General features: G+C 44.2%; 1 protein-coding gene across 1 annotated transcript in view; it reads right to left on the reverse strand.

Annotated features, from left to right (window-relative positions):
- The window catches only part of PTPRE (protein tyrosine phosphatase receptor type E), an 895,414-nt gene that overhangs the window by 690,309 nt on the left and 179,358 nt on the right, over window positions 1-25,747 (reverse strand). Inside the window, exon 2 of the mRNA XM_085606227.1 lies at window positions 8,318-8,344. The gene's annotated coding sequence lies outside the window, so the exon portion shown is untranslated. The remainder of the gene's footprint in view (window positions 1-8,317; window positions 8,345-25,747) is intronic.

Consider the following 25,747-nt stretch of genomic DNA (forward strand, 5'->3'; position numbering starts at 1 on the left):
AATGTTCACATCCCACCAAAGAGTCACATAGATGTGAATGGAGTGTCAGCTATACTGTGCAGCAGCATTGTCTGTAGATGGAAAATATCAGGCTCCTTTGACACATATCTACCCTGCATCCACATGGCAAGAACACTGCTTGAACACCTCTGATGCAAGCCAGCGAGGACTAGGCCGTGCTTGTGGTTTCTTTCTTTAGCCCCTTACTCTACAAATGAGAAGCAGTGTGGTTCACAACACATGTCGGCATCCCTCTGGTGTGTGGGTCCTGGCCTTCAAAGAAGCTTGTGCGGCTTAGCGCCCAATCCAGATCACGTGATATAAAATGGACTGTAGAGAACCGATGGCGAAGGATGTTTTACCTCCAGAAGTTACAAACCCATTTAAAGCTATCACGGGCCATTCCACTATACAGAGGTCCAAACCATGATTGTTTTCAGACTGTTATACATAACCTACATGAGCCTGGTGACACAAGGAAGTGTGAAGAGGTCACTAGGCAAAAGACTGTGGTATTTTCTCAACTGAGTTTATTCCAAGACATAGGCCCATGACACTCCCCGAGCACCCAGTCAGAATCCAGGTCACAAGAAACTGCCGTGGACTCACAACCATAGCTCGGTACACACGAGGCACATACTTAAGTATACAATCAGAAATGAGGACACACATGGTTGCCGCATGTCCTAAGTGAAGGATAAAAAAGTTGCGGGGTAAGCACATACTACATAACCTTAACAGCAAACATAATGAAACTATACAAGGAGAAAAAAAAGATAAAACATTACAACAATCCTTAAAATGTATGAGTTATCAACACAGAGAAATAACAGCAACCACATTGTCAATACATTACAAAATCTTTACATTTTGAAGGAGATTTGACCATGCGGCCCCTGACAAGTGAATTGTCAGTGGAGTCAAACGCAGAAGTGGCAGCTGAAGTGGTTTGTAAGTTAATGGAACAAGCAGGCACACACACATCAGTTGAAGAAGAAGTGGAGGGAGAAACAGGTGTGGAACCCAGAAGTGTTAATTCGCCCGAAGGACTAGTTGTAGGTTACACCCAAGTCGCACAGTCTGATACCAAAACAGGTTTTGTTTTGATGAGAATTATGTTGGCTTGCTGAGTGTCAACCTAACCAGTTGCCGTTTGTTCCGTCACCCTCTGCCCACCAGTTCCACAGAAGATTTATCAGCTTTTTCAACCTGGACTATTGCTGAATATGTGGATTGACCTTTGGTAACTTTTGTAGGACTCCTTATGAGCACCCAGTCTCCTACAATGAATGGTTGCAACAATACATTGTGTGTTTTGTCAAAGTACTTCTTCATGCTAAGCTGTGAAAGTACCACTTTGGAAGTGAGTATTTCTTTCGAAGTAGCAACCTTATCCACCCGTTCTACTAACCAAGAGGGAAACAGATGTGTGTGCGCCTCTCTGCCTCTAAGTAGGGAAAAGTGCATAACACCTGTGGTGCAATGTGGAGAAGTGTTATAAGACTACACTTTTTGCTTAATAAACATACCAACATCCAAATTATTCACTAATGCAGTTTGCACTCCTTCTTTAATGAATCTGTTCCCTCTTTCCACCAATCCATTAGAAGATGGGCAGTACAAAGCTGTTTGCAAGTGTATGATGTCATATTTCTCAAAAAACGTCAACATGCGATCAGAAGTGAACTGTGATCTATTATCGGTGACTATATATTTGGGTGAACCATCAATACAGAAAACTTGTTTTAAAAATTCAATGGTTAACTCCAAGTCTTCAGATTTCACAAATGAAAAGTACATCCAGTTAGAATAAAAATCTGTCCAAAGCACCAACTACCTCATATGATTAGACAATAACATAAATGGTTCTGAAAAGTCTAACGCTAACTTCTCCCATACAGCATCATGGTACCAAACAGGATGTAAAGGAGTGTTGTCAGTTTTCCAGTGTTTGTCAGATATGAGACATTCCGGGCACTTCTCAATTAAGAACTTTACTTGGGCATCAATACCTGGCCATCAGTAATACTGTTTAATTCTCATGATGGTTTTGGTAGACCCTAAAGGGCCCTGATTTGCCTGTTTAGTAATAGAATCCCTCAATTTTGCGGGAGGTACGTACAAAACCCCCCTCATGAGCAATCCATTGGGCAAAGACAGTTCATCCGATACTTGACCAAATGATTTTAAAGGTCCACTTAGTGTTCTTTTCTCTGGCAAACCTTGGATGACATACTGAAAGACTTTACACCAGGTTTCATCCTCCTGACAGGCACTCAACCAGTCCAGTTTACTCAAACCTGCACAATGTTCATTGCTAATAGCATCCACATAAGCCACACTGACCATATCATGCACAAAGTGATCATTTTCCACATCCTCAACGGGCATTCTTGAAAGGCAGTCTGCACAAATGTTTTTCCCCCTGGCACATGTCTAATTTCAAATACGAATTCTTGTAACTTGAAAACCAATCTCATTAACCTTTCCGACAGGTTGTTGTTTTCTCGAGTCGGAAAATGTGCACTAGGGGCTTGTGGTCTGTCTGTAGGACAAATTCACGAACCCAGACGTACATTTTAAATTTGTGAACCGCCCATACAAAAGCTAATGCCTCACGCTCAATGGTGCTATTTTGCTTTTCACATTGTTTCAGAACTCTTGAGGCAAATGCTAGTGTTTTCTCTTTACCTGCTAGCCTTTGACTTAAAATGGCTCCAAGACCCAGCTGACTCGCATCTACTGTGATACTAGAAGGCTGACTCTCTTGAAACGAGAAGGTAAGCACGGTCCTGCAAAGGAAGTGTCCCTCGTGTTGCACTCGTGGTGAAGTTCTCTTAATTTAAAAACTGAATTTCACAAAAAAACTGTATCCGAGGTCAATTTTGTTTATTGAACCTTTTCTTCAAATGATCATGTAGAATTGTAATCATTCTTATATATTCATCATTTTATTCGGATGCCCAATGCATTTCGTGCTGAGTTTGTCTGGTTTGTCTGTATTGATGAGGAATGATTCAATGGCTTCAATGCCTTGGTCGTGTGGAATGGAGGTATAAAGTGATTTCACATCGATGGTACATAAGATGGTATCGGCAGTTATCAGGGGACGGCTAATTTCAAGAATATTGAGGAAATCAGTGGTGTCTTTTATGTATGTCGTCATGGACTGAACTGATGCCTGTAGATGCTTGTCCAAGTACCTCCCAAACTCAAAGTGTTCCTCATGGAACTCATGCACTTCACCCTCTACCACAGTTACTTTGAATGGTCTGGTACCTTTTACATTCAATGCTCGGGCACTTCTATGGGCAATTGTGCCGCTCCAGCTTATGCAAATCTGTACATGCACCGATTCGAACTGGATAACGTCTTAACCAACGTTGAATGGAATGAACATCTTGTCCTTTACAAAAGGTACATTGATGATATTTTCCTCATATGGAATGGTTCCACTCACCATCTAGAATCTTTAATTGAAACCCTCAACACAGTAGACTAACGGATTGAATTCACACAATCCATAAGTAAGGAATCTATAACGTTTTTGGACACTCGCATCACCATCAAGTAAGGAAACCTCATTACACAAGTACATACCAAATCCACCGACCGCAACAATCTTCTCCACTTTCACAGTTTCCACCAACCATCACTTAAAAACCACTTACCCTATTCACAACTTTTGAGACTTAAAAGAATTTCAAGCACCAACGAGTTATATGAATCTAGCAAAGCTCTGTGTATCTCCAAGTTCAAACAACGGAAATATCCCAGTGATGTTCTTGATAAAGCTGTTCTGAAGACAGAAAAATCCACTCGACACATGTTATTACAACCCACACGACCCAAAGCAACAGAACAAAGAATGACATTTGTGTCCAAATACTCTACTAAAAGCTTCACTATCAAGAAAACCATTTTGAGATATTGGCCAATGCTAAGCACAGAGGAGGATTTCAATAAAATCTTCGAAATACCCCCAAGATTCGCATATCAAAGATCACGTAACTTGAAACAAATCCTATCCAATACCAGAGAGTCTACCACAATTACCTTTAAGGGAACTTTACCGTGTTTCAACTGTGGCAACTGCAACAGCATCATCAAGGGTACCACAATTCAACATCCACTATATGGTTACCCAATTAAACTCAAAGTCACAGCTACATGCAACAGTCAGAATGTGATCTACTTGTTGAAATGCCCTTGTGGTCTACGTGGGTAAAACAGAGAGAAAGATTCGCATAAGAATCAATGAACATAAAAGCAACATAAGAACCCAACAGGCCAAATCTCCAATCGCTACCCACTTTCAACTTCATCAACACAACATCTGCCAACTACGTTTCCTTATTCTTGAACAAATTCCTTATTAAAAAGGATGAGACAACAACAAACATCTTCTACAGAGAGACATTTTTTGGATTCATAAACTTAATTCCACTCAACCAAAGGGTCTCAATGAACGTTACGAGCTGGGCTGTTTCTTGTAATCATGTCTCCTCTTTTCCTGAACTATTTGTATTGGCATAAGCTGACCCATCGTTGGAATATCCTATGACCTTATACCGTTCTATTTACGTCTGATTTACTTTCTTGTTCCATTTTGTGACACTCACCTGTCACTCTGATTTTTTGTTATTTTTATTGCCATTCTGATTTTTTGCAAATCAGTACTTTGTACACCATGTTGTTTTACCCTTATGATTCCTCATATTCCCACAAATCAGTTTTCACATACTGTTAGCATACTCTTACGCACGTTACACCACCTCGTTTTTCACCACGGTCTTGTTTGACGTCACCATCCCGTGACACACCTTTCGGATACCTTTTCCAACCCTCACACTTGTCAACTGCATGAAAACTACTAGTCTTTCCTCTTTGTCGCTCCGTAGTTCACGATTACCCATTCCCTTGATTTGCACGGGCTTCCTTATCACATGACCGCCACCCGCGGATCTTTCCACTCGCCGAAGCAGCTCGGAGCGTTTTCCCGCTATGTGAAGCTTCCGTAACCTACACACTTAACCGTAAGTTCACTTGCGTTACCTTTGGCTCCCACACCCCCCGATGACATTTCCCGCACCTTTTAACCGTAATTTTCTCGCATTCGTAAGTACCTTTGTTGCCACTAACAACCACACGATATAACCTTAGTTTGTTAACATTCACTTCCTAGACGAGCGTGTCGATCACCATAGATTATTTGCGTGGTCACTCGATCTGCAATTGCCGATTCGCATCGTTTCAGTTGAGCACCCCCCCGTGAGCACCACCATCCCTTATTTACTTGTTCTCAGTTCACCTTCAGGGATCGCGAGGACACTATTCTTTTGTTAACCCTCACGTTATTTCTTCATTTTTACACTCTTCTCTGGCATGTTTTTTCCATACCATCCTTACACATTCCACTTGCTCGTTAATCTACATGTAGTATTAACTACAAGAATTCTGGATATTGATACTGATTCCTTACGTTTCCTTCCAGAGTGTCGCTCCTGATGAAGGGCTCGAACAGCCCGAAATGCATTGGGCATCCGAATAAAATGATGATTATATAAGAATGATTACAATTCTACATGATCATTTGAAGAAAAGGTTCAATAAACAAAATTGACCTCGGATACAGTTTTTTTGTGAAATTCAGTTTTTAAATTAAGAGAACTTCATTCTCACCACGAGTGCAACACGAGGGACACTTCCTTTGCAGGACCGTGCTTACCTTCTATATTTGAATTCCCAACTCGGGGGGATATACTTGTCTGCACCAACGACTCACTGTTTATATTTGTTTACTTGCCCAACATTGAGTGCGCACAGTCTGTTTTTTCATTGTCTGTTTTTTCATTGTATCTCTTGAAACGAGAACACGGGGGTTGCCGCGTGTCCTAAGTGAAGAATACAAAAGGTGCGGGGTAAGCACACACTACAGGAAGGCATGGCATCTTCCTTAATGTATGGAATAGAAACCTCGGCTGTGTAAGACTTGCTGGAGACTCTGAATTCGAACTCTCTGGGCCAGACGTATCAAGGGTTTTACCGTTTGCGAGCGGTAAAAAGCCTTTTGGGATGTAAAATCCCAAAAGACATTCGCAAAATAGGGAATTGCAATTTTTGCGATTTAATATTTTGCGAATGCATTTAGGGAATAGCAATTTGCGTTTCACTAAATGCAATGCAGGAAGCATTTAAAAATTGCGACCTTATGTAAGGAATCGCAAATTACCATCAACTTCAAGTTGGTGGTAATTTGCAACTGCTTAGAAAAATGCACCAAATTGTATTTTGCAAGTGCCATGTGGCTAATGTGTGCGCCACATGTGCACACATGTCATTTTTGGGGGTGCATCAGGGTGGCCTTATGGCCCCCTTGCACCCTTGAATTGCATTTGCAATTTTCTATTACCAATTTGGTAATCGCAAATTGCGAATGCTTTCCCATTCATTCCTATGGGCCTGCAGGCCCATAGGAATGAATGAGAAAGCATTCCTTAATAGCAAATCGCAAATTGCAATTCTCTATTAAGAAATATGTAGGAATCACTATTTATTTTGCAAAACCTACATACATTTTATATAGCTATAATAGCGAATCGGGAAACTTTGCTATGATAGAATTGCAAAATGCAATGTTGATACATCTGGCCCTCTATGCTCGAATCGCAAAACCTCCTTTCTGTCTTCTTTCAAGATACAAACAAAATTAATTTGCTTTAATTATTCGTTCACATTTGTCTTTGCTGTACTAGTTATATGTGACAGAGGGCATTAATTTAAATGATCATATAAACATATACTCATCAAGTAAGGAAAGTGCCACACTTAAATATGTACAATGACAAGAGCCTGGGCGTGTTGCAGGCCTTGTAATACATATGTATGCGGGTTTTCTGTTGACTGCAGCAAGTCAGAAGGGAGAGGGATGTATATTTCACGAGGTTGCACTATGGTTTTTTTCAGCGTGGGCGATGGCTTGGTCACCTAAAAGGCCAGTTGTGCTTGCAAATGGCCTTTTCTGTGTGCTGAGTCCCTGGTGAGCAGCACTCTGTAATCTACCAGGCCCCAAATAAATGAGGTAGACAGTACAGGAAACAATATTCACAAGGAACTCATTTATAAACATTGGTCTCTCATGTGCAACATCAGTCGTTGCTTTTGAATTAATCACAAAAAATATCAAACAATGACCTAGTAAGCAATACAATATCACTCTAATAATAATATTCACAATGAGCCCACACAAAACCTTTTTCCTTTCAGAATCTACCAAACCTCAGCCGAGGTGGGTTTATTTAATATACAATATCTATGTCGCGGACTTATTATCCATATACAAAAAGATACAAATATTCCTAACGTTAACAGTGATTTGTGACCCCAAGTGAAAGAACCATAACCACTTATTATGTGACAAAGTGAAAGACTAAAAAAGGGTTATTCGAAAATTATAAGGACAGACTTTATACAATTTTTACAATAATTCAATCAAAGCTGTCTCTATATATATTGTCGACGGCGTTTCGACCCGTTCTAGATACTGGGTCTCATCAGGACTGTGTTTCTGGGGACAGTTAAGCTCATACATGCGTCCATGTAGGATCCAGTATGGTATTGATATGATGGACGAATGAATCTGACAAGACTTAGATATTGTATATTAAATAAACCCACCTCGGCTGAGGTTTGGTAGATTCTGAAAGGAAAAAGGTTTTGTGTGGGCTCATTGTGAATATTATTATTAGAGTGATATTGTATTGCTTACTAGGTCATTGTTTGATATTTTTTGTGTTTAATTCAAAAGCAACGACTGATGTTGCACATGAGAGACCAATGTTTCTAAATGAGTTCCTTGTGAATATTGTTTCCTGTACTGTGTACTTACCCGGTTCACAAGGACATAAGGGTTGCTCTTGTTACTTAGAATACCAAATAAATGAGGTTGCACAGCGAAGGCCTCCGCGTTTTGCTGATATCAAGATCGAGAACAGTTCCATTTTCAGCTGTTTTACAAAAGCAATCCGTTTATAGGGTAGTTACAAGTGGAACAATTATCGGCCGCGAGCTCCCTGGAGGCTTTCAAATGTGTGTCACTGATGAGCAGAACCCTTCCTTGAAACATCTACAAGCAAGAGTGTGAGACACTGGGATGGGTCCTGGAAAGCAGCTGGAGGGCGGCAGGAGAACAGTACATTAAAAAACACAACTAACAATTTATTTATTGTCTGATTTCATATTAATCCTTCCCTAGAAATAATTACCACGTGCTAGTTATTACTTTCTGAAGTTTAGATAAGATTAGGAAGTAACTTACCAGCCGAAGAAATCCGGGACATTGGCTCTGAAAAGGACAAAAACAACATGTTACTTATATTGCAGGTGTTCACTTATTGCCATCAAGTTTTATTCAAGGTCAAGAGATTCTTTATTTCAGCCTGACAAGGCCATAAAAGCACAGATAAAAAGCATTTAAATTACAATACAGACAATACAAATGATCCGGCAATGAAGGGCATACACATTAAACAATTAATCAAGAATTCATGGGAGTTATATAATATAAGAAATATTTTTAAAAAGCACATCAGGAGATCATAAAATGTAGTTAAATCAGATTTAAAAAACGATTCACAATGGGGGAGCAGGATGAGTTGATTGAGCTAGCCCTATCTTTAGATTTGCTCGGCGTGCACACCACATTGAAAACAGATAGCGTGAAACTGAATACGCAATGGGCATACTAGTATCATATTTCAAAATCCTGAAAGCTTGGGAGCAGTGGGATGTTCCGAGGTTTCTGCACAACTGCCGTAACCAACGGTGTCTCGCTTTCTTATATGCCGGGCAGAAAAATAATACGCGTAGGTCTGTCTCCGGTATATTGTTACATGTCGGACAGCCCTTAGTAGAACTGCCCCCTCCCCCCTTATATGAAAAAGCGTGTAGGGGAAGTGTACCATACCGAAACTGCAAATACAGTTTTTTTAGCAAGGGATGGCTGTATATCGTTGATGACAGGTTCTAACCTGTATTGCAGTTTTACTTCTAAGTAAGATGTTGTCAGTGTGTCGGTCCCGGAACACCCTGCAATAAGGTAAGATTGTATTCCTTGTAGATCTTTGACAGAGCTTTCCTAGGAGTTGACCGACAACTGTCTTCGGCACTAGCCCATAAGTCACCCATTCCCATGGAAATTAGAGAGTTCTTAATGTGGGCCAGCCATGGGATTTAGCTTGCTCCCCTGAGGTTTGCCACTTCCCTCAGATCCTCTCTATACACAGATAGTTCAGGGGTGCTCCATAGACGACGCCAATATAACAAGGTTCTAAGGGAAACCTCTACTGCAATTGGGCTGACTCCAAGATCCATTTGAAGCGGTTTGAGCGGTGTACTTTTGGGAAGTTCCAGAAGTTGTCTGGCAAACGAATTCTCAATCTTGGAAAGTTGGTCAGATGGCCGATGGCCCCAAATTTCCGCCCCATACAAGGCAGTTCTTCTGGCTTGTGCCTTGTATATTTCCAAAACAGGCCCCATCGTTTTATGTGTGCACTTCCTCTGCAACTTCGCTAGCCCCCCCCGTTGTCTGGGCCAATTTTAAACATGCCTTCTTGATTTGTACACCCCATTCCATTTTCTCGTTAAGGGACAATCCCAGGTGTTCACAGACAGAGACTTTCTCTAAAGATTTCCCATCTAATTGGGGATTAGGTTGTGTTGAGTGTCCTGCGGGGAAAGCCATATATTTGGTTTTCTGGGTGTTGATTTCTAGGCCCCTACTCTTGCAGAATGAGTGGAAGATGTCCAAAGCCCTCTGAATTCCCATAGGGGACTTTGACAGCAGGAGGGTATCATCGGCGAACATCAAGGCTGATACCTTGCGGTTCGCAAACTTTGGAGCATCTATGTCCCTTCCTGCTGTCAAGGCCTCCACTAAGCCATTAATAAATAAACAAAAGAGGGTCGGGGCCAATACACACCCTTGACGTACACCTCTCTCTATAGGTATACGATCAGTGAGCTCTCCATTTTTCCCATATCTAATCTGAGCAAAATTATATTCATGTAGTCTTTTCAGATTGTGGCATAGATATGGGGGGGCTCCCAGATCAGAAAGAATGGCCCATAATTTCTTCCTAGGTACTAAATCGAATGCCGATTTTAAGTCCACAAAGATCATGTAGAGGCTGCCACCCTCCAAGATCCCTGTTTTCCAGTGCAGTAATTGCAACCTGAAGATTTGGTCAATTGTGGACATTTTTGCTCTAAAGCCGGCCTGATAGGGGCTGAGAATAGAGTGTTCTTCCATCCAACTCTGTAATCGGTCCAGCAGCACTCGAGCGTATATTTTCTGAGTGACATCAATGAGACTGATGGGCCGATAATTCACAGGATGGAAGGGTGAAACCCTTTTTGTAGATCAGAATGATTTCCGCCCCCAACCATGTCGTGGAAACTTCCATTCCCTGGAGAATAGCATTGAATAGGGTCCATAAGTACGGGGCCCAGATACTTGGTTTAGTGCGAAAAAGATTGCCAAGGATCTTGTCTAGGCCCGGGGCCTTTGCAGGAATAATCCGGCTTATGGCATCCGTTATCTCTTTTAGGGAAATTTCTGGGGTATCTAAGCAAGAAAGCTGTAGGTGGGGACATTCAATTGTGGCTTGCCCTACTTCGTCCTCTACCCTAGAATATAAGGACTGAAAATGGGCCTTCCAGACTTCTGCCCCTAGGTTTGGTTCAGTTGCTGGTTTATCCTCTTTGGAGTCTGTATTAATTAGATTCCAAAAAGTCCTCATGTCCCTATTGCTTAATGCAATTTTCAGGCTGTCCTATTTTTCTTCTTCCCAGTTTCTTTTAGCTAGTTTGATGGTATTTTTATAAACTTACCGCTTTGCCCTTATTTCCAACTTATCTTTAGATTTAATGGCTAGGACAAGAATTTGCTTGGCCTTGCGGCAGTTACCATCATACCAGGGGTGCCCTGGTGCCCCGCTTTCCTTGGGGCGTGATTTATGGAAGAAGATATCAGCCAAGCCAGCCACTAAACCTTGATGGTTTTCTTCCGTTTCGGTAAATGGGCTTTAAAAATCAACAGAATCACTCAATTGTGAGGCTAGCTTTTCTCGGGATTGAGAGAATGAACCCCATTTTACTCTCCTCCTACAGCTATTTAGGGTGAGCCCAGGGGCAGTCGGAACTGGGGTGGCAGAGTGGGCTAAAGAACGGTGATGGATTAAACCCAGATCAGTTGACTGGCGGTGAGTGCTTGCAATGTTCAACACTCCGTCCATCATTTCCTTTGGTTTTTGCTTTGTTCACCATAAGTTGGCAGGGTATGCTCAGACGTGAGTCCCTTGCTCACTTTGCCACTGTATTCAAGCAAGCCTGGCTGAAGACGGCTGAAATGCCAGAAACCGGTCCTAGGAAGCTTGTTTCCGGTCCAGGGAAGACATGGCTTGGCAGTTCGGGCTGGACTGTTCCCATGAGGCACAGGGTCAGACGGATTTGCATATGGCCATGTCTGAACTGGGGTGGCAGAGTGGGCTAAAGAACGGTGATGGATTAAACCCAGATCAGTTGACTGGGGGTGAGTGCTTGCAATGTTCAACACTCCGTCCATCATTTCCTTTGGTTTTTGCAGTCGGAAATTGGCCTTTTGAAGCGTCCCCTGTTTGAGGTGATACCATTTCAAGGATCAGGGCATTATGATCGCTATCGTATCTTGGTACAATCTTAAAATTAATTACCCGGTGCCATGATTTAGTATTCACCAGAATATAGTCTAGAATAGAGGGACAACCCGGTCTATTATAAGTAAAATTTGCTGGGGAATCAGATTTAAAATGTCCATCACATGCCCTAAGCGAATGATTCAATGAAATGGTGTTCATTTGTATTATCAGTGGTGTCCAAGCCCGGGTTGTCGGAGCTTTGGGCTCCGAAATGGCCCAGTGCAAGTCCTCTTCATTGGGGTCGCCTGCATCTAAATCTTTCAAAGGTTCATACTGACAATTTAGATCGTCAGCCAAGATCACCAAATTATTGTCAAGGATGGTAGACAAAAAAGATGATAGAAGATCAAGGGTAACAGACTCTTGGCTGTACCCTATTGGCCTCGAGTAAACATTAATCAATGCTATCTTGATCCTGGTTGAAAAACTCAGGATAACGCAAAGAATGTCTCAAGAGAATGTCTCTATCTGTTTTGCTGAACATCCTAGAGGTGTGACAATCCAGATGCTAAGGCCCCCTGCTGGTCTTCCCCTTCCCCCGCATGTGGCTGCTATACTAAAAGTTGCGTAACCAAGTCTGTGAGTATCCTCCCTGGCCCAAGTTTCCTGAAACATGCAGATGTCGTTGTCTTGGATAAATGCCCCCCACTCCGGGTTATCTAGTTTGGAAGGGATGCCTGCAATGTTTCAAGATAATATGTGGAGCTTGGGTGGGTCATTCAATAGCTGACTAAGGCCTCCAGACTTCTTACCTAGGGGCCATAAGCCAGGCATTGCCAACTTCTGGGGTTGTCAATAGTGGGTTCACCTGCTGATGGCCTTTGTACGCCTGCAGTGGAGATCCTTCTTTATTGCAGATACTAGGGGTTCCATAAAATTCTTCACTTTGTGCTCCTCCCGCTCCCCCAACCTGCGCCACCACTTGACCCTGGGGCGTGAAGTTACCAGTATGGGCATATACTTGGGCCATGATTGATGGATTACTTAAGTCTCGTCGATTGACTCAGGAGATGCTCTTAGTTCATCTCTCAAGGGATCCCCTCACCTCTGTCAAATACAGTGGTTTAGGATCTACGAACTCTAGTTCTACCGATTGAATAAAAGTTAAATCTACAATCCAGTTGCACCTTGAGGTATCCCTCCTATCAACTAAACCCCCATTTAATGGCTTTAGTCAGTCGTTGTCATCTAGGGAGTTAAGGACGTCAAAATAGTTGTTCACTGGGATATTATAACTATCTTGTTTCCACCCCTCTCCTCTAACTACCCCTGGAAAAAGCTGTGTGGGGCCAGGTGGCTTGTAGAAAACACCCAATGGTAAAAAACTGATCACCTTTTGTTCTATTGACCAGTTGCCCACCCTGTCTAGTATTGTTTGGACTAAATCTGGTGATCCAAACGTTAGGACCACACAATCGCCCTCTAATGACTTTTTAGATCTTCCTAACCAGCTAATCCGTCTGACCATTTTGAACTCTGAGAAGAGCGGGTTTGATAATCACGAACTTGCACTAATCACATGTAGTGATTTATTTTTTAGTGTTGTCCAATGTTCCCCAGCTCCATGTGGCAACATAGGGACATTGGCCAACACGATAGTGTAAGGTGTTGCTTCTGGTGGAAGATGTAATGTGTTTATGTCGGGTAAACCTCTCAGTGGCTGAAGTTTTTCTCCTTGGGCAGCTAGTATTTGGGCTTCCTTTCTGCGTTCGTGGCTAGGTTCCTTTTCGATATTCATCAGTCGCTCTTGAATAGTACTGGGAGCCTGTGCTATGTCATAAAGTTTGGTCAAAACCGCCGTATTATGGCGCTCAATTGGGGGATCCGCTAGAGCAGTTTGGGGTACTTTCACTGGGCCGAGGCCAGAAAATTCTGGTTGTGCAGTCATAGATCCGTCACTGGCTGGGCAGGCTTAGTTTTGCAATGACATGAATGACTTGAATTGGTTGGGTGTGACAGAGTGGTCTGTAAGCCCATCTGGCTCATCTGGGGCGGCAGGTTCGTGTAGCTACTACCTGTGAGCTTTTCTAGTTTATCTACGCTCTCTTCCACTCGGGTTAACTTTTGCATCAGTGGGTTTAATAAAGCTGAGACAACCTCACCCATTTTAACCCAAAACTCCCCACATTCAATGCCCTGCGGGGGGGTTCGGGTTGTTAGAGTAGACTCCTTGTTGGCAATACTAATTACTGGGAAATTCCCCTCCGCCACCTCCTTCTCCTCGTCCACCGTGTTTTTACTTTTATGCCCTCTTTTTGGTGCAGGGTGTATTTGCTTATAAGGGCCCTGTCCCTTTCTTTTTCTAGACTGGGTTGAGGGGCTACTCCCCTGATTAATCTTGCTTTTTTGTCCCTTAGTGATTACTTTAGGCCTGGTTGTTATGTCACTTGTCTTTGGGGTTTCAATAGATTCTATTACCTGACTGAGCGGTACCCTAGTTGGCGAAGAACTCTGTTGGGGTTCAGTAAGGTCTGTAGAATCAAGCAATACAGGCTGACTTAGGGGAAGTTAAGGCTCTAGTGACAGTCTTCGCTCTGTAAGAGTGATTTCATGGATAAGGGCTGACTCTGCCCTTAACAGAAAGGCATCCAATGTCGCCATCACTCCCTGGCCTGTTAATGATTTTTGTTTGCTCAATATTTTCTGTGCCATTTTCCTATATTGGCAGTCATAGCAGCAACAGTCTATGACAATATTTGACAATTAAGATTTGACTTTCTGGCACTCATACCTTGTTCCCAGTTTTCCAAATTAACATCCATGTAAGTCTGTAAAGCGAGATGGAAATAATATGGCCCTGCCCGGCCTCTTTCGGTCTCAGACAGACTCGGACGGGCCCACCCTTGGCCCAGGCTTGGCCCATGCACGCCCCGTGCTGCGTGAGTCCTGCGTTGATTTAAGCGCCTCCTGGCGGGTACTGAGTCCGGCGCGATGCGCGTGCCCTCAGGAATGCCGGGAAATGGAGTCCGCTTTCCATGCGGCTCCCCACCAGGCAAGAAACCGGGTCCTCACAGCAGTGGCAGTGGCGTTAGTATCAAGCCCAGGTAGGATCAGAGTTGCTGAAAGAAAGAGCTCCCGCGCTACGGGAGCCCGCCGTTGATTTAAGCGCCTCCTGGCGCGTCCAGCATCCGGCGCGATGCACGTGCCCTCAGGAATGCCGGGAAATGGATTCTGCTTTCCACACAACTCCCCACCAGGCAAGATACCGGTCCTCACAGCAGTGGCCGAGTGGCAGTGGCGTTAGTATCAAGCCGAGGTAGGATCAGAGTTGCTCAAAGAAATTATATCTTCATGTCTCATTCGATACACATTGACATTAGTTACCGAGGAGGAGAACTGGTACACCCATGTTGATAGCCAGTTCCTTGATGCTTGGCTCTGATTACACAGCGTCTGCCCTCAGCATTAACATTAGTAGCCGGAGACCGGGACAATCACCACCAGCACCAAATCCAATGACCAGTTGCTCACAAATTGTCCAAAATCCAATCACATATCATTGAGGTGACTTGGTATCTTGCATCCTTTGAGTGTCACTTATTTCAGAGCATGTCAACCATATCACAACGAAGAACCTGTTTTCGTGTTGTTTGCCTTTGATTAAAGTGCCTTGGGGAACTTAGCCTAGCTCTCTTACAGGAACAGATGTTCAGGTATGTCTTTATTTGCGTTGTCCTGCAGCATTGAAAGTCGCCTTTACCTCACAAGGTTAAGATCCTCTGAAGAGCTCCAATGGAAGTGAAACTCAAGTTTTATTCACTTAATCGGCGTGTGTTAGTAGTAATCGATGACATTCTATTGAAAGGTCTTGAAATGCAAAATTACCTTTACTCTGTTAAAGTTCGTACTGTTTCGACATTTAGTAAATCTTACTTCTGCTTAAAATACACAGTAATGGATTATGCAGATGCACTTAGTAAAGCTATTTTCAGGAAAATCTTAGCACATTGGTAAGTAATTAAGTACTCTTCTCATGCCTCAGAATCTAAGGGGAGCTGACACAGCCAATGACAGAAAACCTCAGCGTTGCTGTTATTTTGAACAACACAGATGGCCAACTGAGTGGATTCCAAATACTGTATGGGCTGAAGTTTTGCCACAGTAGTTTCATGAAAATAAAAAAAATAAAACTTTAAAGTTTCTAGCAATTACATTCAGAGAATGCCAAAGCCTTACTTTGAGGAACATCACTAGGTACAGTAAGTTATATTAAACATTAAGTGCATATTAATATGAGCCAGTACCGTCTGCTTAATGCCAGGGGGTCAAAATGAAGTCCAGGAAAGTCGGGCCCAGGTTTATTTGTCAGTAAAAGCACTTGCTTTATGAATCCATCCCCTATGCATTCATTGTATGTACACTTCTCTTATGTCGGTAGTGTGAAACTGTGACCTGGATCCAGCCCTCCTGGAACTACACCGGAAAACCCTGTTTTAATGTGTTGTGTCTGCTGGGGCACAAGTCTCGCATCCCGCCCCTCGTTATTCAACGTTTCCACTAAGGTTTTACTCCATTAGATTTGCCCCTTCCCAGATACTGTAGGTTTAGGCAGAAATTAAGTGTACATTTTTTGTGTGCATTTTTTGTAAACAAAGTAGGACCCTTGTAGGTAATCAGTCCAGTAGCCAGTAGTGTAGATTGTATAGGTACGTTTAATCAGTTATAAGTAAGACGTAAGTATTGTGCCCCACCGCGAGGAGCATCTTGCTGCTCAGGCCCTCATGAACATTCTATTACATCACATTCTCACAGGCTGAGCAGCGAGGAACTAGGAGACAACAGGATATCACAGTTTTCTTTCCTTATTCCCTCATTTATTGTGAACAAAAAGAGAAAAACTGACAGAGATCTTGTCTTGGGACCTCTAAAGAGAGGGCCATGTCTTGATAGATACCTCACAGCTGAAGAGGGGCCAGGCAGGAAGGGGAGAGTAGTGAACAGCAGATTTTGCACAGAAACAACCAGAATGCAGCAAATTTTTATTCTGGAGTAAATGAAGATTCAGTGGCAACAGCAGGAATTTGGTCCGGCAGGGTGGAATAAAAGGGCAACTGGGTACACTGCCAGCACATCAAACACACAATAGAATCCATAACCAGACAAACAGACATGCCTGTAAATGAGTCATGCATTTTGTTACTAATTATGAGAATCCTATCAGTTACTACAGCTATCTAGCCTGAGTGATTGTCTCTGACCCTCTGGTGCAAAAGTTGTCACTTATAAGCAGTCATGTCACAATAACGTCATGATGCCAACTTGTAGTTTAAGAAACATTAGCTGCTTTTAATAAACAGGGCAGGCTTGCTTCAAAAGCTATAAATAGATTAGCAGCACGAGCATGGGGCCGTGAAAAAGCACAGGGGCCCGGGGAATAATGTCCCCTGTAGAGCTGGCAGAGGCGTTACAATAACCACAACCGCAGTCTCTGGATGACTGGCCAAAGGCGTCCTCGAGTAATTTATTATGGCCTATCCTGGACCAAACAACTTAACCACATTAGATAGGGGTTTACCAATATCACCCCTGCCTCGTGGACCACTCCCTTCACAGTGGGAGTAGAGTCTACGGTATTACATCCCTCCCTACCTTCAACAAAATGAACATGGAGCGCAGGTCCAAACTTAAGAAACTCATTGTACACCTGGGCCTTCATGATCCTACCAGAAAGTCATTCAGCCTGGTTGTCTCTCAGCCTTAACTGTGACACACTGCTCCTGAGGCTGGACGGCGTACTGTCCTCTCCCCTGCAGCTCTCTTGACTGTTTGATACTGGTGTGGCCCCCTGAGAGGTCTGTTGCCTGTTCGTACAAGTGGAGTCCTCTCACTCTTGGGGTAGGCTTCCATCATCTGCTTCGTCCACACTGTTGTTCATTCCCTGTTGCATCCCAGCTGGGCACCTTCGGCTCCCTGGTCGCAGTGAACATGGACCCACAGCACCCAGTTACTAACCATGGATGCCTGTCCTTTACCAACACAGTGTCACCAACATCCATGGTTGATATCAGGGCCCGTTGACGGATGCAGCAAGTCTGATTTCTCTGGCATCAGTGTTCCAGCGCTCGCTGGCCCACGATGCCCGCCAGACTCCAACCAGGGTGATGCGGGATGGTGACGTGAGTGACTCGCCCCAGCAAGCATGGTTGAGTGCCATCCCAGTGATGGAGTGGGGTGTTTGCCTATAGTCTCTCAGAAACATGTATATAGCTTCCTCCACTGATTGGTATTCATGCTGTGTTATAAGAAATACTTTATTGAAGGTTTTCATAAACCTCTCCACCTCCCCATTGGCCTGTGGCCATTTTGGAGTCACTTTGAGGTGCATCGATGTTACGAGGTGTTAGATAGTTTGTTATTTCTTGCTCATGAAACAGAGGTCCATTCATAATTCACATATCACACCGTGTCGCCATCACATTTTTTAGTTTGGGTTTTGTCTCTTGTACAGAGGTGCCCTCGGCCAGTTCAACTTCGATAATTTGAATAGTCCTCTATAACAACAAGCATATGCTGCCCTTCTGGCAGGTTGCCAAAATCCAAGCTGGGGTCTCCCATGGTTGGGTGGGTACTTCCTCTGTGATTATGGGAGCAGGTGGGTCAGCTCGTCCAGCTGCCTGTCACATCACGCAATTTCTTTTTGTGGTTTTCACCTGATCATCCAGGACCAGAAAACCTACTTTGTGGCAGAGGCTACTCTTCACCTTGGCAGTTCTTGGTGCTCTTCGTGGGCCAGTTGTATCATCTGAGGTATTAGGTGGCTCGGAATGACTGGTAGGGGATCCTTCAGTGCTCCTCATCAGTTCATAGCACACGTTGAACAGGGCATACAGCATTTTCCAAGATTCTTTGGTCATTTGCCACTAGTGTAACTTCAGCACCTCTAGCTTTCCAGTTTCCACAGCCGCCAGGGTCACTTGGATGCAGAATGCTGGTTGGTTGCTGACCCAATGTCCTCCAGAGACATGGGTCGACGCCATGCACCCTCCACCATGTATCTGACATATTCTTTGGTTTCCAAAGTTTCCTTCCACTCTTCGGAGATGTCTTCCTGAGGGTACACGGAGAGAAAGCCAGTGGGATTCTGGGAGCAAGCGTAAAGGAATATTCCCCAAGCTGGATGACCCATTTTTCAGTCCTTGGGGTGTGACTTTGAAGCCGAGCCCTGGAATGGCAGGATCAATGGCTTGTGATCAGTTTTGACTACAAAGAGGTGGCAGGTCTTGCAGTCTACACTGATCAGACAGTCCGACACTTGTTCCCCTCTATGCTCTTCATAGATTGTGGAAAGGGAAGATCCCTGCACACTGCAGACTGGGTCTCAGAAGCCTTCAGCAGTAATAGCTTTGGATTCGAGGCAACCAGTCGAAACACAATTATACAGTGTTGATCAATAGACAATGGACAGTCAGGCTGTGAGACTCTACGTCACACAAGACCTTGCTGTGCCCTAAGTAGAAGAAGAAGCATAAGTGACGATGTGTTAGAGGCCTGCCTTTGTGCAACAGTGTAGACAAGTCCTGGGCACCTTTTTTTCCTGGACTCCTTAAATGAAGTCAGTGGCTACCTATGTGCCACTGGGAGTGTATCTGGTACTTTTCCACCAAGGGGGGGGGGGGTTGCCCTTGTGAGACAATGCTCTTGTTGTCTCTTTTTTGCTTCCCTCCGCAGCAGACAAAACAACCTGCTTCTTCACTTTGGGGGAGGTGACTCTGTACTAGAGACTCATGTGGTGATGATAGCAATCTGCAGCACAGGTGAAGCCACACGTGACAAAGAAAGAACAATGGCTAGTTTGAGAACATTTGCTGTAAGCCCCTCGAGTACATCTTCATAGCACTCATGTCAGAATAATTGGAATAAAGTCTTCAGAGCAGGGAAAATGATGATCCTTTCGAGCAGGGACTAGATGTGGAGCTCCTCTTCTGTGGGAATAACTTGCAAAACAAAATACGAGCTTCTAGAAAGATTGACGAAAACTCATTTTCGGGTCATAATCTATTCAATATAACCACAGATGCAAAAGAATCTACCTCATTTTTCTTGGCAGCGCCTCATAATACCCGAACCACCTTCAAAAGCAAGCAACATAACTTCTGCTATGGACATAGCAAATAAACCCTTTCCACTAAAAGCTCTGTAAAGAAGAAAGGGTGAAAGACTTGCTGAGGATGAATTTAGGAAAAAAATAACTAACTGCAAAAACTGCAAGAAGATGAAACCATCAATTCCATCTCTTGATAGTCGAATCATCAAATTAAATCAGTTCTGACAGGTCAAACCAAGAAATAAACTTTCCACTGGGAAAAGCGAAGCAGCCAATCCTGGTTGCAAGAAACTAGTGGCCTTACATCTGGCGAGCACTTGCTACGGGACACTAAAAGGAGAACTTAAGGCTCATTTAAACCATTCAAAACAATACATGTTTCCATATGGTGCGGATTTAGAGTTACGCTGGCCACAATTCATAACACTACTTTGGCTTAATCATAAAATGAATAATCTATGCCCAACAATTAATGTAAACATTGAAAATGTCACTACTATATCGCCAGGGAAAATAAGAAATCTTAGACATCATAAAAATTAAGTATATCAACCAGCTGATGACGTTCATGGGCTGACGGACATTCTTGACAGTCACAAAAAACAAAGCACAGGAACCACGGCGGTGTGAAAAGATGAGGCCCAAAGCTATTTCCACTATCACACTCGGACTGTTCTTTTGGAAGGCCATACTTGCGGTGGAATATTCCCAGAAATATATAAATGAAGGAAAAAATGTTGCGAAAACAACAAAAGCCACATTTAAAGAACCCAGATCGACAAAAATATTCAGCAAGGACAGAGGGGGGAAACGCACAGCGGGAATTTACAAAAATAATAGCTAAACGTTGCAACGTGCTGAATTCTCATAGAGTTAAATCTGTTAAATCATTTTTTATAGCGCCCAGCTGCCTCAGCGAAGAGGCGTCCCGGCGCTAGTAGCAGTGTCAATGAAGAGATACGGGATTAAGCCACGGGAAAGAGAAAGGTCTTAACTGCCTTACGGAAAGACATCAAGCTGTCCAGACAATGAATCTGCGTAGGCAGGGAATTCACAATTTAGCCGCCAGCCGCCAAACAGCGAAAAGATCGTCCACCAGCTCGAAGACGCTTCACTCGGGGGACCATAGCTAAATGTTGCCCAGCAGATTGTAGTTGGCGCCTAGGTACGTAGGGTACCAGTAATTTGGACAGAATCTCAGGGGAAGATAATTTTAAGATTTTAAAAGTCAGGCACAGGGTTTTAAATTCGATCCTTTTAGTCAAAGGCAGCCAATGAAGGCGGCGAATTACCCCAGTTGCGGAACAAGTTCTAGGAAGCCTCAGCAGGACACAAGCTGCTGCGTTCTGCACACGCTGCAGACGAGTCGTTTGTGCCTTATTAGCCCCTAACAGGAGTGAATTAGCGTAGTCCAATCTGGCCAGGATGGCCGCCTGTACTATCGTCTGGCGAGTAGAAGGATCAAAGAACCCCAACAAGGGTCTCAACCCTCGGAGTAGGTCAAAGCAGATACCTGCTAGGTTCTTGGTATGCTCCTGAAAGCTGAGAGTGGTATCTAGCCAAACCCCAATATTTTTTACTGCCAACTTGGGGGCGGGAGCGCAGCCCAGGGTCTTGGGCCACCAATGCTCGCCCCATAGTCCCTGATCTCTCCCCACCAACAACACCTCGGATTTGTTGGCGTTGAGTTGAAGGCAGTTGGTGGTCATCCAATCCATGACCGCCGCTAGGCCATTCCGAAATTTGGTAGCACCCAGCATCGGGTCGTCAGAGAGGGCCACCACCAACTACGTATCATCAGCATACGATACCATGGTAAGACCATTGTGGTTGAACATACAGATTGAAAAGTATGGGGGTGAGGGCAGAGCCCTGAGGGACACCCTGCCCGATGGCCCGGGCGCGGGAGAGAAAGGGGGGAGCAGATACTTGGAACGTTCTGTCTGACAAAAATGATTTAAATCATTCCAAGGCTGAACCTACGACACCGGCCTCTTCCAGACGAACTAGAAGGATCCGGTGGGAGACCGTGTCAAACGCAGTGCTAAAATCAAGTAATATCAGTGCCGCAGTGCGCCCTTCATCCAGAATGGTCCGCAGATGTCCAGTCACAGTTAGGAGAGCAGTTTCCATGCTGTGACCAGGGCGGAAACCATTCTGGGACAGATCTAAGAAGCCGGTGTTATTCAAAAAGCATGTGAGAGTGTTATTCACGTGTGCCTTGGCTATTTTAGCTACCCATGGCAATAGCGATATGTGACGGAAATTCTCCAATTTTGCTGGATCCAGCCAGGGTTTCTTAAGTAAAGGAACTACCCTAGCCTGCTTCCACATTCTAGGAACAACTGCTGTGGTAAGCGAGAGGTTAATCATCTGACACAGTGGTGCAAGAAGCACCGGTAGGGAGTCCCTAAACTGAGCAGGTTTCATAGGATCCGTAGGCGAGCCCGATTTGACTTTCTTACTTAACAGGAGAAACTCATCCTGTGAGATAGAGGGAATGGCTGCCAGAGTATGCGTAGGGGGGGAAGCATGTGCACCCGGAAAACCTGTGGAGGCCCCAGGAAAGGACTTGTAAATCACTTCCACCTTATTCACAAAAAAAGCAGCCAGGTCCTCACACTGTTGCTCAGATGTAATACTAGAAGCAGCGGAATCTTTCCTGCTTTTAAGATTGTTGAGAATTTTAAAAAATACACTTAGCAGGGTTCTTACTGGACTCGATTTCCTTAGTGAAATAAGCCGCCCGAGTGGCGTGTTTGGCCCTATGATAGGTCTTGATGGCATCCTGGTAGCCTTTTTTGGCCACCGGATCGTAGTCCCTACACCAGACCCGTTTTAGTCTTTTACAGGCTTTGCGCATGATGGCCAAAGAATCATTGAACCACGGATTGGAATTAATACAACAGCCCTTGGACCATTTAGCTGGAGTAAGTGAATCCAGGGCCAATAGAATCCAGTCACAAAGTGCCTTATATGCCAGGTCGGGGTCACTGGCTAAAGTAGGGGGACTAAGTGACAGGATATCATGAAACTCCTCCAGATTCAATGTATGCCACCTTCGTCGAAAGGAAGCTGTTGGATCAGCTCTGTATACAGGCTTGTGCAAAGGAAGTGACATAGAGACCAAGAAATGGTCGGACCAGCACACTGGGCTTGGAGTCTTGACAGTAAGGGACGGGATGTTAGAGAACACGGGGTCGAGTAAGTGGCCAGCACTATGGGTAGGGCCCACCACAAGCTGATTTAATTGACAAGCAGTGAAGTCAGCAAGTAAGTTGCTAATTTCCGAATCAGCAGAACAATCGAAGTGTAAATTTAAATCGCCTATGACACTGAAATTAGCGGCCGTCAAGGCCAGAGAGCCTACAGCCTCAAGGATAGCAGTTTTAAATTCTGTGGCTGGCCCCGGGGGGCGATATATCAACAGCCCTGCCATAGTAAAATGAGCGCTAAAGGAGATCCCGAAGCGAGCGCATTTGCAGCCCGCCACATCCTCCTTAACGAATGAGCAGCGATAAATAGATTTAAAAATAACTGCTATGCCCCTGTCTCTAGATTCCCTATTTAGAGTCAGGATGCTAAAACCGGGGGAAAGCGCCAAACCAGGTTCGGCCACCATCACATCTGACAACCAAGTTTCAGTTAAAAAGAAAACATCCGGAACTTCGTCCTGTATTAAATCATAGATTTCCATATGATGTTTAACCAGAGAGCGCACGTTAAAATACAAGATTTTCATAGAGGGCCTGAGCGGGGACGGCGGATGATAGGGGGTAGCTCAGGGTGAAAATCAAATCCACAGCTGGAGCAACAGAAAGGCCACTCCAGCGAAACCCCCAGGCACTGGTTGCATGGGCTTACCAGATTGCTAATGGACAGTAAGTCCTCTCTAGTGTACAAAGTCAAGCCTGGCTCAATACCACCAGCGTTTCTGGCGGCATCCAGGCGCGGACGGGCATATACGGGCTTGCCTTAGGCGCTCCCGCTGCGCACGTCCGCTACGCTCCCACGCCATGTGCGATTTAAATAGAGTCACCAATGCAGGCTAGCAGGAGAACTAGAGCGCCACCCCAATCAAGATGGCGACCCAAAAGCGGCCCATCGGAAGTAGGTTCCCCCAGCTGAGGCTTTCCAGTGCGCCCTTCACACAAACAGCCCGCTAATGACTGCGGTGGACCCGGGAGGTGGAAAGCAGCGTAAGGAGAGAAAAAAAAACCAAGGAACAGGTAGGAACGTTATAAAACAAAAAAACAGCAATTTAGCCCAACAAAATAAATGTGCTTTTAAAATTTAAGTAAACAGGCAAAGATAATTCGAGCAGTGTGCGTAGTGAGGATTAAGCCCTCCCGCTTTAAAAACAGCTGCTACTTTTCAATTGCGCTCCCGCGCCATGTGCGATTTAAATAGAGTCTCCAATGCAGGCTAGCAGGAGAACTAGAGTGGGTGTGCAATGAGGAACGATGCAGAATCTGTCATACATCTGGTGATAATTTCTCACATTTCTGACACATTTCATTTACATGTGTGGGATTCTCATGACAGATTAACTGCATAAAGGAAGGCTTAAGAGATCAACCACAGTGTTACCTCAAAAGCTTTGTGAACAAGGCAAAATCTCTACATGCATTTTTTGGGGGAGCATGGGGGGGGGGTTGTACACGCTAGACTTGTAAGCATGAAAGCTGAAGTGCACGCCCAATAAACCTATTTTTACATGATACCGAAAGCAGGTTTTGGAAAATTGGCAAATGGATTTGCTTTTGCAGAGATGGTCTTCTTCTGGCAAGCGGTGACATACAATGATCTGAAGTCTTTGCCTTCTACCCTGAAATAATGCCATGCCGTAACACATCAAACTTTCAGCACCTTTGGTGCACAAATTTAACATGTGCTCCAGTGTTTGGTGTGCCGATGTATACAACTAATCTCTCCATGACCATGTGGTGTAACCTTCTCACTGGTTGCGGCATCACTGAAATATCAGGCGAGGGACACTTCGCCACTGTTGTGCCAAGAGGCTCCCATGGGTGCCATGGGTTATCTGCAATTTCCTATACACCCTATTCATTATGAATCACCAAATATCTTTCCACCTCTTTTTCTTTTTATTCATAGTGGGCTCTCCCATTCCAAGATCTTTATGTGGTGAAAGGGAGTGTCTAACACTGTCTCCATTCTACGGGGTCCTAGGACAGTCAGCGATTACTGGCAGTAACTTCGGTTACTTCTGTCATTTTCGTTGGCTTGACAGAGACTTGGGTACTATTGAATTCCACATAGACGTCCTTGGGACTATCCTGTCACATGACTCTCTCTTGGCAGTATTCAAATAGGTGGTAGTACGTTCAGCGGATCCAGTGTGATGCTCTAATAAAGCAAAATCCTGCCAATCTCAAACCAGAGCTACATCTTCTAGAAAAAAAGGTTATAATTTGCATATAGGTTTTGCAGGAAGTTAAAACGAAGAACAAAAACGACAGAATTTTTAACATGTTCTGGGGTCGAGGTTTGATAACAAACACATTTATAGTGCTTAAACAGTATGACACAAAATCAAAGGAAAATTTATATCTATAGAGAACGTTCACCCCTTGTGGAGGATTCACAGAGAGGGAAGTTTCTAAGATTTCGGCTTTCTTCAGAAAGACTTGGATCGCTTTCTCTTATTGTTAGAAATGGGATTTCTGGTTGGCTAAGGCTTGCGCCAAAGTCAGGCAGAAACCACCACTCTAGTCAGGGCAAGGAAGTTACACGCCAAAGATAACCCCTGCTCACCCCCTTGGTAGCTTGGCACGAGCAGACAGGCTTATCCCTGAGGCGATGTGTAAAGCGTTTGCGCGCGCACCCAGCCAAGGCCCACCACAAAGGAAACTCCACACAAGGTATTCTATAAAAATAACCTTTGTATTATACACAACACATTAGATAAAAACACACACTCTACAATGTGCCAACAGGCACGGGC

Source organism: Triturus cristatus, chromosome 1_2 (assembly GCF_964204655.1).
Source record: "Triturus cristatus chromosome 1_2, aTriCri1.1, whole genome shotgun sequence".
Lineage (NCBI taxonomy): Eukaryota > Metazoa > Chordata > Amphibia > Caudata > Salamandridae > Triturus > Triturus cristatus.